Raw genomic sequence first — 15957 nt, forward strand, 5'->3', positions numbered from 1 at the left:
CAGAATACCTTGAATGTTTTGTTCGGAGGAAATGAAAGGCAATCAGATTTAATTGCTATATGCCTATACCAGTTCCAAAATAAATAACTAGTACGGATTATAGGAATCATTAGATCCTCCTAGTTCTAAACAGCAAGTATGCAAATCTAGAATTCACCTCAAAAAGAGATCTTTCGGAGATGTGTAAGCATCGCAAAGTTGTACATTCCAAATATCATTTTAGGATCTTGTAGAAAAGGACAATTGTAAAATTTTGAGACCTTGTAACATCCCAGTAAACCTTCAGATTTCCCTCAAACTTTCCCATACAAGAGAGGTGCTATAGAGAAAAAAAATGCATCAACTTCATTACTGCATCCCTACTTCACACAGTTTAAGACATACAGCACAATAGTGGAGATATATTTATTTCAGTTCTGGTAGCTCCGCAATCCTTTAAAAAAGGTACACAACATTTAATTTTGAAATCTCTTAAGGAACTATATTCTTAAAAATATGTGAAAACCCCACATGTCATTTAGACTTTTGTGCCATGCTAAGTCATAATGAGGTTTAATTCTGTTTACCTTAATTTTTTGTGTGTGAGATTAATAGAATAGAATAGAATTCTTTATTGGCCAAGCATGATTGGACACAGAAGGAATTTGTCTTTTGTGCATAGGCTCTCAGTGTACATAAAAAGGAAAGATACGTTCGTCATGAATCATAAGGAACAACACTTAATGATAGTCATAGGGTATAAATAAATAATCAAATCATATTAGGAAACAATATAAATCATAAGGATTCAAGCAACAAAGTTACAGTCATACAGTCATAAGTGGGAGGAGATGGGTGATAGGAATGATGAGAAGACTAATAATAATAGTAATGCATACTTAGTAAATAATTTGACAGTGTTGAGGGAATTATTTGTTTAGCAGAGTGATGGCGGTCGTGAAAAAACTGTTCTTGTATCTAGTTTTTCTGGTGTGCGGTGCTCTATAGCGTCTGTTGAAATAATTTATGTCCGGGATGTGAGGGGTCTGTAAATACTTTCATAGCCCTCTTTTTGACTCATGCAGTATGCAGGTCCTCAATGGAAGGCAGGTTAGTAATTGTTTTTTCTGCAGTTGTAGCTATGCGTTGAAGTCTATATCTGTTGGGTTGCAGAGCCAAACCAGACAGTTATGGAGGTGCAGATGACAGACTCAGTAATTCCACTGTAGAACTATATCAGCAGCTCCTTGGACAGTTTGAGCTTTCTGAGTTGGCACAGAAAGAACATTCTTTGTTGTGCTTAACTGTTGTGATTGGTAAACTGTGTTTTAAGGTTGATGGTGCAAAACCAACCAGTAGTGGTTTGTTTAGCAACCTCTGGTTTGCAAAATGGGGCGAAAACGGCAAGTGGAAATATAAACAGGTAGTTTACTGTCTTAATGTGATCTGAACAAATTTTAGTGGCACACCATTATTCTTTTTTTCCCTGGAGGTTTTTAAAATAAACATGCTTAACAACAGACGATGCTGACTGCAGATATGACACTTTATATTCCAAGGGAAAACAAAAGTGCTTAAGCTGAGCTTAAACATAATTTTGTTCTCTTTATATCTGTCGGTGCCTTGTTTTCCAGAGTTAGAAAGAGGTGGCTGTGTTCCCTTGACCAAAAATGATTTGCCGTTCTCTTTCTTCAGTTTCTGCTTACTTTCCTGTTTATCCTACATCCTGATATTCCCTAGAGATTTTCCCTGGACGGGTTAACCAGAGTTAGATTTTGAGTTGAAGCATGGTGGGTCGAATGCTGTCACTTCATCTGATATGTGAACAAGTCCTCCAGTTATTACCCTTCTTAATTCAAATTGCTCCTGAAGCCCTTTTGTTTCCCTGATGTTAAGATGAGTTTATGAATATGTTCAACACAATTTTGTGTTATAAAATATACCTTTGGGCTATGTAAATAGCCCAAAGTATCTTTATGCTACAGTTTAAGACATTAGCAAATCTCCAGTATGCTATTTTTATCTACTCATTTTTTAATTGGTAATTCATCAGTAAGAAGCTTTGCAAATTGAAAAAAATATGCTTAGAACTAACATCTGGGGGTTCAGAAAGATATTAGGGTTGTGTTAAGCGGAATGCTACCACTCTTATTATCTTGAGTAATGAAAGAATTAAAAAAGTATAGAAATCTGGTTTCTTGAATATATTTCTTAGTAAAGAAAAATCAGAGATTGCCAGTCAAGTACAATTACATATATTAGTGAGTTCCATCCTAAGAACCATTATCTCATGACATCACTGCAGCTATTCCATAAATGACTAATGCATCAATTGCATAGATGATCAGAGCAACATCAAAGTTGCTTTATAAATATCAAGCAGCAGATCTTTTTTCATTGTTTTGTAACTACCCTTTTGTGTCGAATAGTTGCTGTTGGGCTTCAAATAGCCAATTGCTGTAGCTTCAGGACTTAACAGTTTACACTGGAGTAGTTCATTACAGTTTTTCTTTTGTTTAGCTGTGAGTCATAACGTTTAGGTGTAGAAAAAAGTAATTACAAGGTATGTAGATTTTTAAAACAACCATCCAAAGAAAGCGTTAACTAGATACCTTCTGAAGTGTAACATTCTTATACTTTTGGTGACTGTTAATGGTTTCTAAATGTTTCCACTAAAATATGTCAATAGATTTGCCAACTGCAATATGACTCAAAAGTGCTCCCCCCCCCTTTTTGGGGGGGAGGGATCTACAGAGCACTAGTTGGTTGGATACCTTTGGGTCTTGTGCTTCGTTAACTAGATACCTTCTGAAGTGTAACATTCTTATACTTTTGGTGACTGTTAATGGTTTCTAAATGTTTCCACTAAAATATGTCAATAGATTTGCCAACTGCAATATGACTCAAAAGTGCTCCCCCCCTTTTTGGGTCTTGTGCTTCGTTATGGAACTATGTGATCAGGCTTGATAAATTGACAGTTAAACCTTGATCGTTAATGAGTAGTTAAGATCTGCCTCTCCTTCTCTCCACAGAAGCTTCTCCTCTCCTATTCCCCTTCTCTCCCTCAGGCTTCTGAAGCCTCTCGTATATTATCCCCTTCTCTCCCTATCAGGTGGGGAGAAGAAGTAGAGTGTCTAATTCTTAGCATCAGAGCGTTTTTCAGGTAGGGAGGGGGAATAGAATGTCTAAACTCCCAGCCCACAGGCCAGATGAGTTACACACTGGCCACGCCCATGCCCAAGTGGCAGTTGGAACAGAGTTCTTTTCAGGTGGGGAGGAGGAGTAGAACGTCTGACAGCATCAGAGCGTGCTAATAATACTATAAGAAATACTAATGATCTGATGGTTGTTTCAAAAAATCCTTTCTTAGTAAGCACCTAGAAGCCAAACAGAACATACGTGACAAATTTCAATCTTGTAGGCTTTACAGTTCTGGAGATTTCATGATGATGCGTGCATGATATTACACACACACACACACACACACAGAGGGAGGGAGGGAGGGAGAGAGAGAGAGAGAGAGAGAGATTTTTATTTTGTATAGGCTTCAGAGTAGGCTATTTAATATTTCCAAACAATGTGTACTTTCCTTTGAGTCGTTATGAGTGTTTAATTGGATTTACCTTAAGTGAGAATTGAAGTCACATTTTGCAGTTAGTTTACAAATAGTTATTTTTGACAAGCCAAACTAAAGTGACTTGTTTCATTGTATCCTTAATGCTGTTCTGTTAGGTGCCATGAGTATTTGGATTCAGCAGAACGCATATTCAATGTGTATGTAATACAGTTATAAGACACAAGGTAAAAAGTGGGTGTCTCTGTGATCTAATCAAATAGATCCAAGCAGAATAAGAACTTTTTTTTTTGAGAATTTTACATACAGCCTTTTGAACCTATTTCTGTCTGTTTTGTTTGCTATTTATCTATCTCCCAAACCAAACAAATCTGAATATGTTGTAATTTTGTAATTTCTAATTACTTTGGCTGTTGAATAAGAACTTCATTTTTCTTTCATAATAACATTGTTAATCTATTAGTCAGATGCAAAGATTTAATAATGGAAGCTGGCGGTGAAATTAGGTTTTACATATTTCCCAGAATTGGCTGTTGTCTTTCAGATCAAATATCCTTGTTGAGCAACTCCTTTTGCAAGAGAGTTGGGCGAAGAGGAACATTTGATCAAAAATGTAAAAAACACACTCCAAGCAGTACAATTTTAAGAATTTCCAGACTAGCTAGCAGTCTCTTATATGTAGTATTAAGGAAAGAAGCTCTTTGTGTGTTGCGTATCTATACTACGAAGGACACGGCGGCTCAGTGGCTAAGATGCTGAGCTTGTCGATCAGAAAGGTCGTCAGTTCGGCGATTCAAATCCCTAGTGCCACATAACGGAATGAGCTCCCATTACTTGTCCCAGCTTCTGCCAACCGAGCAGTTTGAAAGCATGTAAAAATGCAAGTAGAAAAATAGGAACCACATTTGGTGGGAAGGTAACAGCGTTCCGCGCACCTTCGGCTTTTAGTCATGCTGGCCACATGACCATGGAGATGTCTTCGGACAGTGCTGACTCTTCGGCTTTGAAACGGAGATGAGCACCGCCCCCTAGAGCCGGGAACAACTAGCACATATGTGTGAGGGGAACCTTTACCTTTACCTTTATCTATACTACAGGGGAAAAGTTCGCCCTGGCACAATTTTCATCATGAAACCATCCTCTTCCAATTTCTGATTTCCTTCACAGGCAATCCTTGACTTATGACCACAATTGCGCCCCAAATTTCTGTTGCTAAGTGAGACAGTTGTTAAATGAGTTTTGCCCCATTTTATGACGTTTCCTGCCACTGTTGTTAAGTGAATCACTGCCGTTGTTAAGTTAGTAGCACGGTTGCCAAATGAATCTGGCTTCCCGTTTACTTTGCTTGTCAGAAGGGGTTTAACATGATATTGTGACTGTCATGAATACGAGTGAGTTGGCCAAGTTTTCGAATATTGATCTCATGACCATGGGGATGCGGAAATGGTCGTAAGTGTGAAAGATGGTCATAAGTCACTTTTGTCGGTGCTGTTATAACTTTGAACATTCACTAAATGAACTGTTGTAAATCAAGGACTACCCGTGTTTTCTCTTCCCAATTTTTTTTTACCCCCAAAAGATCTTGAATAAAATACACACGTTGAGGCAAGAAGGACAGTTATCTTGCTTATTTGCTTTGATCCCTAGGATTGCTAATGATTCTTAAGTCAGCCCTGGGAACTAAATGTTGATCTTTCCTTCTAGCAAAGGTTACCAAGTTTACTCTGATGTTACTACAGTCATAGTCAGAGGTTTTTAGTAACATGATCAGCGCCACACCCGTTATAGGTAAAGTTACACCTCAGAGATCTCCCTTAGACTCTTCCTGCAGTATTTTCACATCTAAACAGAAATACTGTAGTAATTCTCCCACCCCCACCCCAAATCAAGGTTTTTGTGAAATAATTATAAATATACTTACCTTGCATCTTTGCCTTAACTTGTGAAAATCCTGTTGTTTATAAGCACTTTGCCTTTCTTACTGGTGATTATATTTGCCTTCTTGTAAGTTTAATTTACGGTCAGTCCTAGAGGAGATCAACCCTGACTGCTCTCTAGAAGGGCAGATCCTGAAGATGAAACTCAAATGCTTTGGCCACCTAATGAGAAGGAAGGACTCACTGGAGAAGAGCCTCATGCTAGGAAAGATTGAGGGCAAAAGAAGAAAGGGACGGCAGAGAATGAGGTGGCTGGATGGAGTCACCGAAGCAGTCGGTGTGAGCTTCAATGGACTCCAGCAGATAGTAGAGGACAGGAAGGCCTGGAGGAATGTTGTCCATGGGGTCACGATGGATTGGGCACGACTTCGCAACTAACAACAACAAAATTAAATTTGTCCCTTATAAATGCAGCTGTATTTCCCCCTTATTTTTGACTAAAGGATATGCGTTGTAACCCTTTTATTTTTTGTTGGATTAGATTTGTTGGTCTCTTTAAGGCACAATACATTTTTGTTAGGATAGATGCAAATTCTGGAAGAATTTATGGGGCAAAATAGGAAGAATTATTCTGGCTATATCAGTTTCAATGAATCTTCATTCTGCCCTTTCTATATGATGAATCACGTGTCTTTTGGGATAAAATGAAGATTAGAATTAAGAACAAACCTTAGTTATTCCTATGGGAGTGTATAAATATTCCCCCCCCCCTTTTTATATATATATTTTTTCGTAATACACAATGCCTCCTGCTATATTTAAATACTTCTAGCTTTAGAACTATTTAGAGGGCAAATCCAAAATGTACGCCTTCTGAGTTCAACTTTGCTCTCCTATACCATTCTAGAACTAAATCTTTTTCAGGCATAATGTGGTGCCCTGCGCCCCGCCTCACTCTAGTTAAAGATTTTCCTTCCTTTTTTTTGGCTTAGCTTTAACCACAGTACAGATAGTCCTCGACTTACGTCCACAATTGAGCACCAAATTTCTGTTGCTGAGTGAGACATTTATGAAGCGAGTTTGGCCACATTTTGCGACCGTTCATCCCACAGTTGTTAAGTGAATCGCTTCAGTTGTTAAGCCAGTAACCCGGTGGTTAAGTGAACCTGGTTCCCCTGTTGACTTTGCTGGCCCAAAGGTCGTAAAAGGGGATCACATGACTCCAGGACGCGGCAGCCATCATCCATGTGAATTTATGAGCATCCTGGGGTCATGTGTCAAGCGTCTGAATTTTGATCCCCTGACCACGGGGATGCTGCAACTTTCACTGAGTTTGAAAAACAGCCATACATTCCTTTTTTTCCAGTGCCATTGTAAAATCAATCAGTAAATGAATGGTTGCAAGTTGAGGCTTATCCTGTACTTTAGTTGGGATCGCTGTTAGATGGCAGGGCAGAATCTGTATTTGAGGGATGATGGCTTTGTTCTCATGTTTAAAATGGGAGCTTCATTTGCAAAAATCAACCAATTGGCACTGGAGACTCTTGAAGAATTTAGAGGCAAAAAGAGATTGGAAAATGATTCAATCATGGTTGGAACAAATGGTGGGAGAACAAATTTTGTTTAAACCAGAAATTTTTCTCCTAGGCATAATACCGGAGGGGTTCAAGAAAGATGTACTTTATCTAATTATACATGTACTAACTGCGGCGCGCATAACTTATGCGCAGTATTGGAAAAAAGAAAATATACCATCAGAGCTAAATATATAATCAGAAAAGTTTTGGCCTGTGCGGAAGCAGCTAGGCTCACTCTTGAACTTAAAATAAAGGGGAATCAGAATATTTTGAAGTCTGGAACAGATTTTATGATTGGTATAGGACAAGGTGACAAGACTGGAACAAACTAAATACTGTGATTGGACAGAAGGATAGATAATGTATTAAGTAGGCTAATAGTCAATGGATGAGACTAATTGTATATAATGTGATTGTATGGTCACTTCGACTTCGTGGTACTGCTTTGTTTTAAATGTAAAAACAATACAAATATATTTAAAAAAAGAGAATTTAGCAGCCTGTCCCCCACCCTCCCTCTCCCTCTGTGTCTCTCTCCCTCTGTCTCTCTCTGTGTGTCTCTACCCCCCCCCCCTTTCCTTTGTTTTCTAAATCTTGTATTTGTTGTGATTTTGAACAGCCACTAATCGAACCCTGGTAAGCAAGGACTTCCTGCAATCCAAAATTCAACGCTAGCAACCCAGTTCCACACTCTTAGCTTTCCAATGCCTTGAGTCACTAAAACATCTTTCTCACTGGGCAGCTAAGGAACAGTTACTAGGCGTGCATACCCAGAGGCAAATGAACGATAAGTATGAAGTAATCCGAGATGCATATTCAAAATATGCTTGCTCGCTGTGCTCTGATCTGATAGTTCAGGCGAGGTAATAAAAGGGGGGGGGGGAAAACCCATAACCTCTCCTTAACGGTTTCACCTTTTGCCTTGTCTAAAATCTGGGGAATTCAAAAAACTCCCCCCAGCCAAATTGTAAATTTGTATATTCCGTTGTTGCCTGTGAGCATTTCCTGAAAGGCAGCGCATCTTGAGACTTGCATAGCTTTTGAATATGATTCAAATGCACGCCGTTCCTCCAAATAAGACACAGGGACATTTTGGAAATACGTACAATATTCAGTTAGTCATCCAAAGACAGATCACCACCTGCATTGGTTAAAAAAAAAATAGGGGGAGTAGTGGAAGATAGAAACATCAGCTCAGCCAATCTGGCTGCTACTGGCCAACTGCAATCAATATACAGGCTAGCTGGCACATTAAGCCTAAGAAGAGAGGGCAGTAGGTATGAGCAAGAGATGATACCATGAGAATTAATAACAACTGTATAAGGTTGTGTTATAACTACTGTATAGGGGCTGTTACATCAACTATAAGTAGTTATTCTTGTTTCTCTGATGAATTGAGACAATAAAATTAGATGTCATTGGATGCTTTTTTTATGCATTCATTGCAGTTGAAGGAGAGTTTCATATTGTATTCGCATCAGTTCCCATCTTTTTATTTATTTAAAAACTCAGAAGATACTGTACTTGGCATTGTGATGCCTTTTCATTATTTAATCATAAAAACAATGCCACTTGCGCTGTGTTAACAATCTGGCATTTTTGTCTAGTATCTGTCGAAGTCTGAAATGTGAAATGAGTCTTTTCATGATCTTTATGGAGATTGGTAAATAAGGAAGCATATTTTTTTTTAAATTAAAAGAATCAGCCCTAATTAAGTTGATCACTCATCATTCTGCTTGTATTTGGCCAGTTGTGGCAATTAAAACCAAGTTAAAAAATTAGTGCTAATTTACTTGCGTTTGCTTCCAATAACAGAGTTAACAATTGTACAGCTTTTATTGTAGCAACTTATACACTTTTAAAGGAAAAGGTTGCCCTTGCACATATGTGCTAGTTGTTCATGACTCTAGGGGGCAGTGCTCATCTCTGTTTCAAAGCCGAAGAGCCAGCGCTGTCTGAAGACGTCTCCCTGATCATGTGACCGGCCTGACTCAATGCCGAAGGCACACGGAACACTGTTACCTTTCCACCAAAGGTAGTTCCTATTTTTCTACTTGCATTTTTACGTGCTTTCGAACTGCTAGGTTGGCAGAAGCTGGGACAAGAAACGGGAGCTCACTCCGTTACGTGGTGCTAGGGATTCAAACTGCCGAACTGCCGACCTTTCTGATCAACAAGCTCAGCGTCTTAGCCACTGAGCCACCCTCAATACATTTTTAGTTCCTTCTATTTAGTTTTTGTGCTTAATTAAAATTAAATTCATGGAATAAATTAAAATGCTTATTTCAGGACAGTAATTAATTCTGCTATTTATTTAATCCTGATAAAATCTTATAAATGGTATCAGGTTAAGAGATAATTATCACCTAAGAGATCAGGATTTCAACTCACTGAACTGAGTCTGATTGCCTATTAAAATATTTGGGTAATAAAATATAATTCTTCCATTCAGTTAGTAATGTTGTCTAATTTGTTTTTGTAGGTGAGAGTTTAGCACGCAACAGTTTAACTACCCAGGGAGATGGAAAAGGAATATATTTTATCTCTGCTAATGTTGTTTCTTCCAAGCTGAGATTAAGTGTAATGTCCCTGATAATTTAGAGACACGTGGAACTATTGAAAGATTCCATTGCTATTTGTTTTATTTTTGCACAGATAGCAGATGCTTTTACAGTTTTCATAACAACCAGAATTCAGAGGAATTTCCAAATAGTAGTCCTCGAACTACAACCACAATTGAGCCCAAAATTTGTGTTGCCAAGTGAGACATTTGTTAAGTGAATTTTGCCCCATTTTACGACTTTTCTTGTCACATTTGTTAAGTGAATCACCGCAGTTGTTAAATTAGTAACACGGTTGTTAAGTGAAGCTGGTTTCCCCATTGACTTTGCTTGTCAGAAGGTCGCTAAAGATGATTACGTGACCCCCGGGCGCTGCAGCTGTCATAAATATGAATCAGTTGTCAAGCATCCAAATGCAAATCATGTGACCATGGGGATGCCGCAATGGTCACAAGTGTGAAAAAATGGTCATAAGTCACTTTTTTCAGTGCCGTTGTAACTTTGAACAATCAATAAATTGAGGACTACCTGTATTTGATTCAGTGTAATGCTACTAGCTTCTGCCAACCTAGCAGTTCGAAAGCATGTAAAAACTGCAAGTAGAAAAATAGGAACCACCTTTGGTGGGAAGGTAACAGCGTTCCATGCGCCTTCAGCGTTTAGTCATGCCGACCCCATGACCACGGAGACATCTTTGGACAGCGCTCGCTCTTCGACTTTGAAACGGAGAAGAGTGCCACCCCCTAGAGTCAGGAACGACTAGCACTTATGTGCAAGGGGAACCTTTACCTTTAACACCCTGAGTCCCCTTCAGGGGGGAAAGGGCGGCATATAAATGTAATAAATTGAATTGAATTAAATTGAACACTACTAGGTAAAAATGATTGAAAGGACCAAAGCAAAGAATGACGCAGTTTTTAAACCTGTTGAGTTTATAAGCCCGGAGATTTCTTTTTTCTTTTTCCTACTCCAATCTACTTTACAATAAGGCTACAGCACTAACATCGTTTCGACAGCAAAAGTGCTAGGGGCTCTACTCTTTAGCCGACGACGTGCTGTTGTTGTCTCCGGGTCTTCCATCAGGGTCTGGAGAAAGAGGAGCCAGCTTGCGTCGTGGGAGTAGCCCTCCCATGCAAGAGAACATGTTGAGGTATAGCGCGGTAGCTTCGGCGACGGCAGGTAAGGCTGCTCAGCCCTCCCAGTGAACGGGCTTCCCTCAGGGCTTCGGAATGGGGGGTTGATTGGAATCTGGTACCTGCTTCTCTCTCTCTTTTCCCTCCCCTTGAAAGCCTGAACAAGAGAGGGATACGCCCTTAGGATACTGGGCGCAATGCCATCTCATCTCCTGGAAGACTGCTTCACATTTAGATTCCAAGTAGTGGTTTGCTTGCAAACATTTCTGGATTTCACAGGCATGTTTCTTACAGGGGTCTTTTGCGGCCATAACCAAGGAACCCAACACACGCTGCCCTTCCCGGCTGAAGGGCAAGCCAAACAGGTCGGGCGGCCCACGGGAGACTCCCGCCACCGCCTGAAGTCCGGAGATTTCTAAATAGTGCTTCTGGCTTGGGAAAACAATTTATGTTATTGGAGATCATAAATAATCTTACAAAGATTGTTACATTCTCCTAGTACTTGCGGGCGGAAAAACACGCTTAAAAGCAGCCCCAGTGAGGATTATTCCATTTGAAAAGAAATTATAGTGGGTAAAGTCTAGAGTTAAAAGATTAAAACTGATTATTTTGTTTTAATTGTGCTTACATATATTGTATCTCCTGAACAATGAGCACCATTCTTTTACAAACCAAAATATTGTTTAGGCAATGGATATTTTTGGTAACCAGCCAAGTTTTTACATTATCTGTTTTTGAAGATGGATACAATATAGAGAGAGACCTCTGTATTTATTTATTTGTCTGCAAATGTTACCTTCCCAAGTTGTAGAAGAGAGAATTTTTACTCCTTCGGTAATGTGTATCATTAGCTGCTTGGCTGGTGGAGTGCTGATTCATGCAATTTCACCAACTTGTGCAAATAACATATACTAACATTTTAGAACATTTCAATCAATGATATTGCAGGAGATCAATTGTCATTACACTATCAAATCAGCCTCTATAAGTTCATGGTTTTTTTTTAGCATACCACTTACTAGGCCAGGATCAACTTCTTGTTCTGCTGGCAGAAAAGTGAAAAAAACTGATCGTGTATTCCTGTCTCTTTATAGCAGGGATGTCAAACTCAAGGTCTGGGGTCCGGATCCAGCCTGAAGGGTGCTTAGATCTGGCCCCCAGGGCCGCCCTGGCAACAGCAAAGGATTGGCTCACTGTGCCTCTGCCAGCAAAAATGGAGGTATGTGTGGCCTCCTGAGCTCTTGTTTTCGCTGGCAGAGGGTTGCAGGAGGCCGTTGCAGCCGAAAACGGAGCTAGGGAGCCGGTGTTTTCTGACAGAGCGCTCTAGCAGAGCGCTTGCCACCACAGTTGACCCCGACATGAGTGACATCGAGCTGGCCATGCCCCCCCCCAGCCCTGTCCCCCTGCCCCCCCGCGAGGTCAAACACATTGCTGATGTTGCCCACAATAAAATCGAGTTTGACACCCCTGCTTTATAGAGATTTATGGCCGAATGCAAAGACTCCCTATTCCATAGTTATCATCAAGATTGAATTCTAAAAAAAAAAAATGTGTTTCAGGGTTTATGCATGTGCTTTTTAATGCCTCATCATAATAAATGATAAAGGCTTCTGAGCAGTAAACATAGCTTTCTGTCTTAAGTAGTAAGCATGTTAAGGAGCGGCCGGTTTTAAACACTTCCTTATTTAGGTTTTGAATTATAGAGATTTGCACTTAGGGACACCTTGGGTACCTCAGAAGTGAGCCTTTTCATTTTCTGTCGTTTGAAAACCTGGGCATTTTGGTTGCTTCCACATCTTAAAAGCCTGTAGCAAATGAAAGCATGGAGAAATGTATGTTCTAGACTGGGAGCAATCGGGCCTTGCTTAATGCAGGTCGACTTAACGACCACAACAGAGCCCAACGTTTCTGTTGCTAATTAAGCAGACGGTTGTTAATTGAGTTTTGCCCCATTTTACGACCTTTCTTGCCACAGTTGTCAAGTGAATCACTGCAGTTGTTAAGATAACGACGAAGTTGTTCAAGTTGTTCTGGCTTCCCCATTGACTTTCCTTGTCAGAAGGTGATCCCATGACCACGGGACATTGCAACCGTCATAAATAGGAGTCAGTTCCAAGAGTCTGAATTTTTAATCAGGTGACCACAGGGATGCTGTTACCATCGTAAGTGGGAAAAACAGTCACAAGTCACTTTTTTCAGTGCTGTTGTTACTTGAAACAGTAACTAAACCAACTGTTGAGGACTATGTAATGTTGGGCCACAAGGAAATGGATATTTAGCAAGTCTCCAGGATGAGCAAGTATCTTAACAATGACACAGCAGTCTCTACAAGTGGATTAGTTTATATTCCTTATTTTGCACCTGAAAACCAATGTACGGTTCTTATAGACCAGCGGTCACCAGCTGGTGGTCCATGGACCACTGCTGATCCGTGAGAAAATTTTGGATCTGACCCAGTGAGGTGCTCAGTGAGGTGCTTCTGCTGAGCCTCCTCCTGGGTCAGATCCAATTTGAAAAGTTGCTTGCATTTTTTATATTGCACTAAATCAGGGGTCCTCAAACTACGGCCCCTAGGCCGGATACGTGCAATGAACGTTTGTGATGCTGCAGAGAGTCTCCCACTTTGGGGGTCTTTTTGTGCAGATTGGAGAAGGGGAGACATTCTGACTTGGGGTCTGCTTCAGCCTCCTGGTGCGGTGCTTTGGGTGAAGGCTGGAGGGAAGTGCCGCTGATGGCAAAGAGCCTAAGGGCCTCGTTCCAGTGGGACTGCATTAAGGCCTGGAACTGGCTGACGATCTCAGCCTGCTGAGCCTCCAGGCGCTGGTACCTGGCCTTGCACTCCCGCAGGTTTTCTTTCTACTACTGAAGTAGTAGTCTGAATTTTGAGCACATGACCATGGGGATGCTGCAAAGGTCATAACTCTGAAAACAGTCATAAGTCACATTTTTCAGTGCCGTTGTAACTTTGAATGGTCACTAAACAAACTGTTGTAAGTTGAGGGCTACCTGTAGAGAAATAAACCAAAAATCCTAACTTGGATATAACGCTAAGAAATTGTACGAAAGTTCCTAAATTATTTGATTACTCTTACCTCTGAAACAAGCCAGATTAGAGCGGTTGCTTCAGGTTATGCTTGATATAAAATTCATTTTTATTTCCTAACTTCCCTCTTCTTTAGATTTCATGATTAATAAGAATTCTTAATAAGAGCCGTGGTGGCTCAGTGGTTAGAATGGAGTACTGCAGGCTACTTCTGTTGACTGCCAGCAGTTCGGCAGTTCGATCCTGACTGGCTCAAGGTAGACTCATCCTTCCATCCTTCCGAGATCGGTAAAATGACCCAGTTTTTGGAGGGCATGATGCTAACTCTGTAAACCGCTTAGAAGAGAATGTAAAGCACTGTGAAGCGGTATATAAGTGTAAGTGCTATTGCTTCTCTTGAAATTGTGTATCTGACAGTACAAATCATATTTTACTAACTTCTTGAATCTTGCTGTTTGGAAGATAGCTTTAAATATAGCTTGGTATAGGAGCAGGCTAGCTGGTACTTCTTTGTCCTGCTTAAGACTTAGTAATTATAGGAATAGGTAACCTTACATTTACAAGGGAGTGAGGCGTCTGTTGGGGTTTGTTGGAGCCTAGATGCTTAAACAACCGTAGGAAATACATAACTTGGTGTTTATCCTTTCGCTATTTTCTGTGGTCCCAAACGAAACAAAATTGTTTTCAAAATTCAACCGATTTGGAAGATGTATATATTTAAAATACAGCTGATTTTGGAATAGGTGTGTTTTTTAAAAAAAAAAATACAAGTGATTTGGAATCTGTATATTTTTTTAAAAGTTTGAGATATTAGGGTATTTAAAAAAATAAAATCAGGCTTTCTTAGATTATTTCTAAATGCATAAGCAACCGAGGATACTTTTTTACATGCAGTGTTCCTTGGGGTAGCACCTTAAAAAGGTTTTCCTAATTAAAAGGGATCTCAGAAAAGTAAGATTCTGCATCACAAAATAATCAAACGTCCTTTTTCCCTGTGAACCATTGGATGCTAAATTCTTACAATAAAAACCATTCATTGCAAGATAGTATTAAATGTTACCACTCAGGCATCCTAATAGCACAATAAACAATTTAATAGGATTAGGAGAAAGATAAGGGAAGAAGGGGAAGGAGAGGAGGAAGGAAGGAAGTAAAAAAGGGAGGGAGGGAGAAAAGAAAGGGAAAACAAGGAGGTATTACAAAAGGAGGAAGGGATGGCAAATAAAGCAACCCAAACTGTATATTATAACCTATTAAATAAAATAATAAATGCATAAGAATGATAAATGTAAAGAAGAATAACAATCATGTGAATGTATACTTATAAATGTATAAATATAAATAAATAAATAAATCAACATACTTGAAACGGTATGTAAGAGAATAAAAAATTCTTTGGAAAAAACAATTTAATATTAATTTAATTAATATCTTTAGTTTTTATAAATGGAAAGGAGAAGTGTACTAAATCATTTGACTTCCAGTTGTCCTATTCTAGTATGGAAAGAGCTGTTCCAGCCTCCTGAGAAATCTTCCTACCTTGCCAAAATTGAACTGATCTGGACACGGGCCATTCTGAATCCCCATTGCGCAATTAGCAGGGTCTGTTTCTACACCAGATGGCTTCTGACATGGCTGTTCTCAACATGTGAGCCTTCTGATAAGATTGGAACAAGATGTTTTGGGGTCAGGACATTTCAGCCTTGAAACCTTTTCTAAAGCACTTTGACGAGATGAAGGATAAATATCTGACTCTGGGTAACTTCCTCCTCTTCCTGTATATTTCCTTGCAGCAAAAAAAAATAAACCCTCCGCGCTATTCTGAATGAGTCCACAAAACCGTATATCAGTTAGGATAAGATGTGTTACAAAGTTAGATGATTCCGTTCGGTATATTACTATTCATACTTTAAACCAGTGAGAGATGGTTAGTTTAGCACAGGGGTCAGCAACCCACGGCTCCGGAGCAGCATGTGGCTCTGTCATCCCTCTGCTGTGGCTCCCTGTCAACGGTTGGCTTCACAGTTGGTAGGGCTTTCAGTAGGAAAAAGGATGTCGTGCTAGGTGGAAACTCTATGGTGGGGGAGCCGGATTTCCAGTCGGCTCCAGAATTGAACAGGGCCTTTGTGGCTCTTTGAGTGCTTAAGGTTGCCGACCCCTGGTTTAGCATAACACACAAAGTATAAAGATGATAGATGTCTATAGAGATTCTC

At 39.8% G+C, this 15957-nt stretch overlaps 1 protein-coding gene and 1 pseudogene across 3 annotated transcripts in view; one reads left to right on the forward strand and one right to left on the reverse strand.

Moving 5' to 3' along the window:
• The window catches only part of TRPM7 (transient receptor potential cation channel subfamily M member 7), a 69780-nt gene that overhangs the window by 2354 nt on the left and 51469 nt on the right, over positions 1-15957 (forward strand). The window lies entirely within an intron of this gene.
• On the reverse strand, positions 10655-11132 carry LOC148048457 (cx9C motif-containing protein 4 pseudogene; annotated as a pseudogene).

This window comes from Thamnophis sirtalis, unplaced genomic scaffold (assembly GCF_051295495.1).
Source record: "Thamnophis sirtalis isolate CommonGarterSnake01/CBP01778 unplaced genomic scaffold, rThaSir2_p1.2 scaffold_2, whole genome shotgun sequence".
Classification (NCBI taxonomy): Eukaryota; Metazoa; Chordata; class Lepidosauria; order Squamata; family Natricidae; genus Thamnophis; species Thamnophis sirtalis.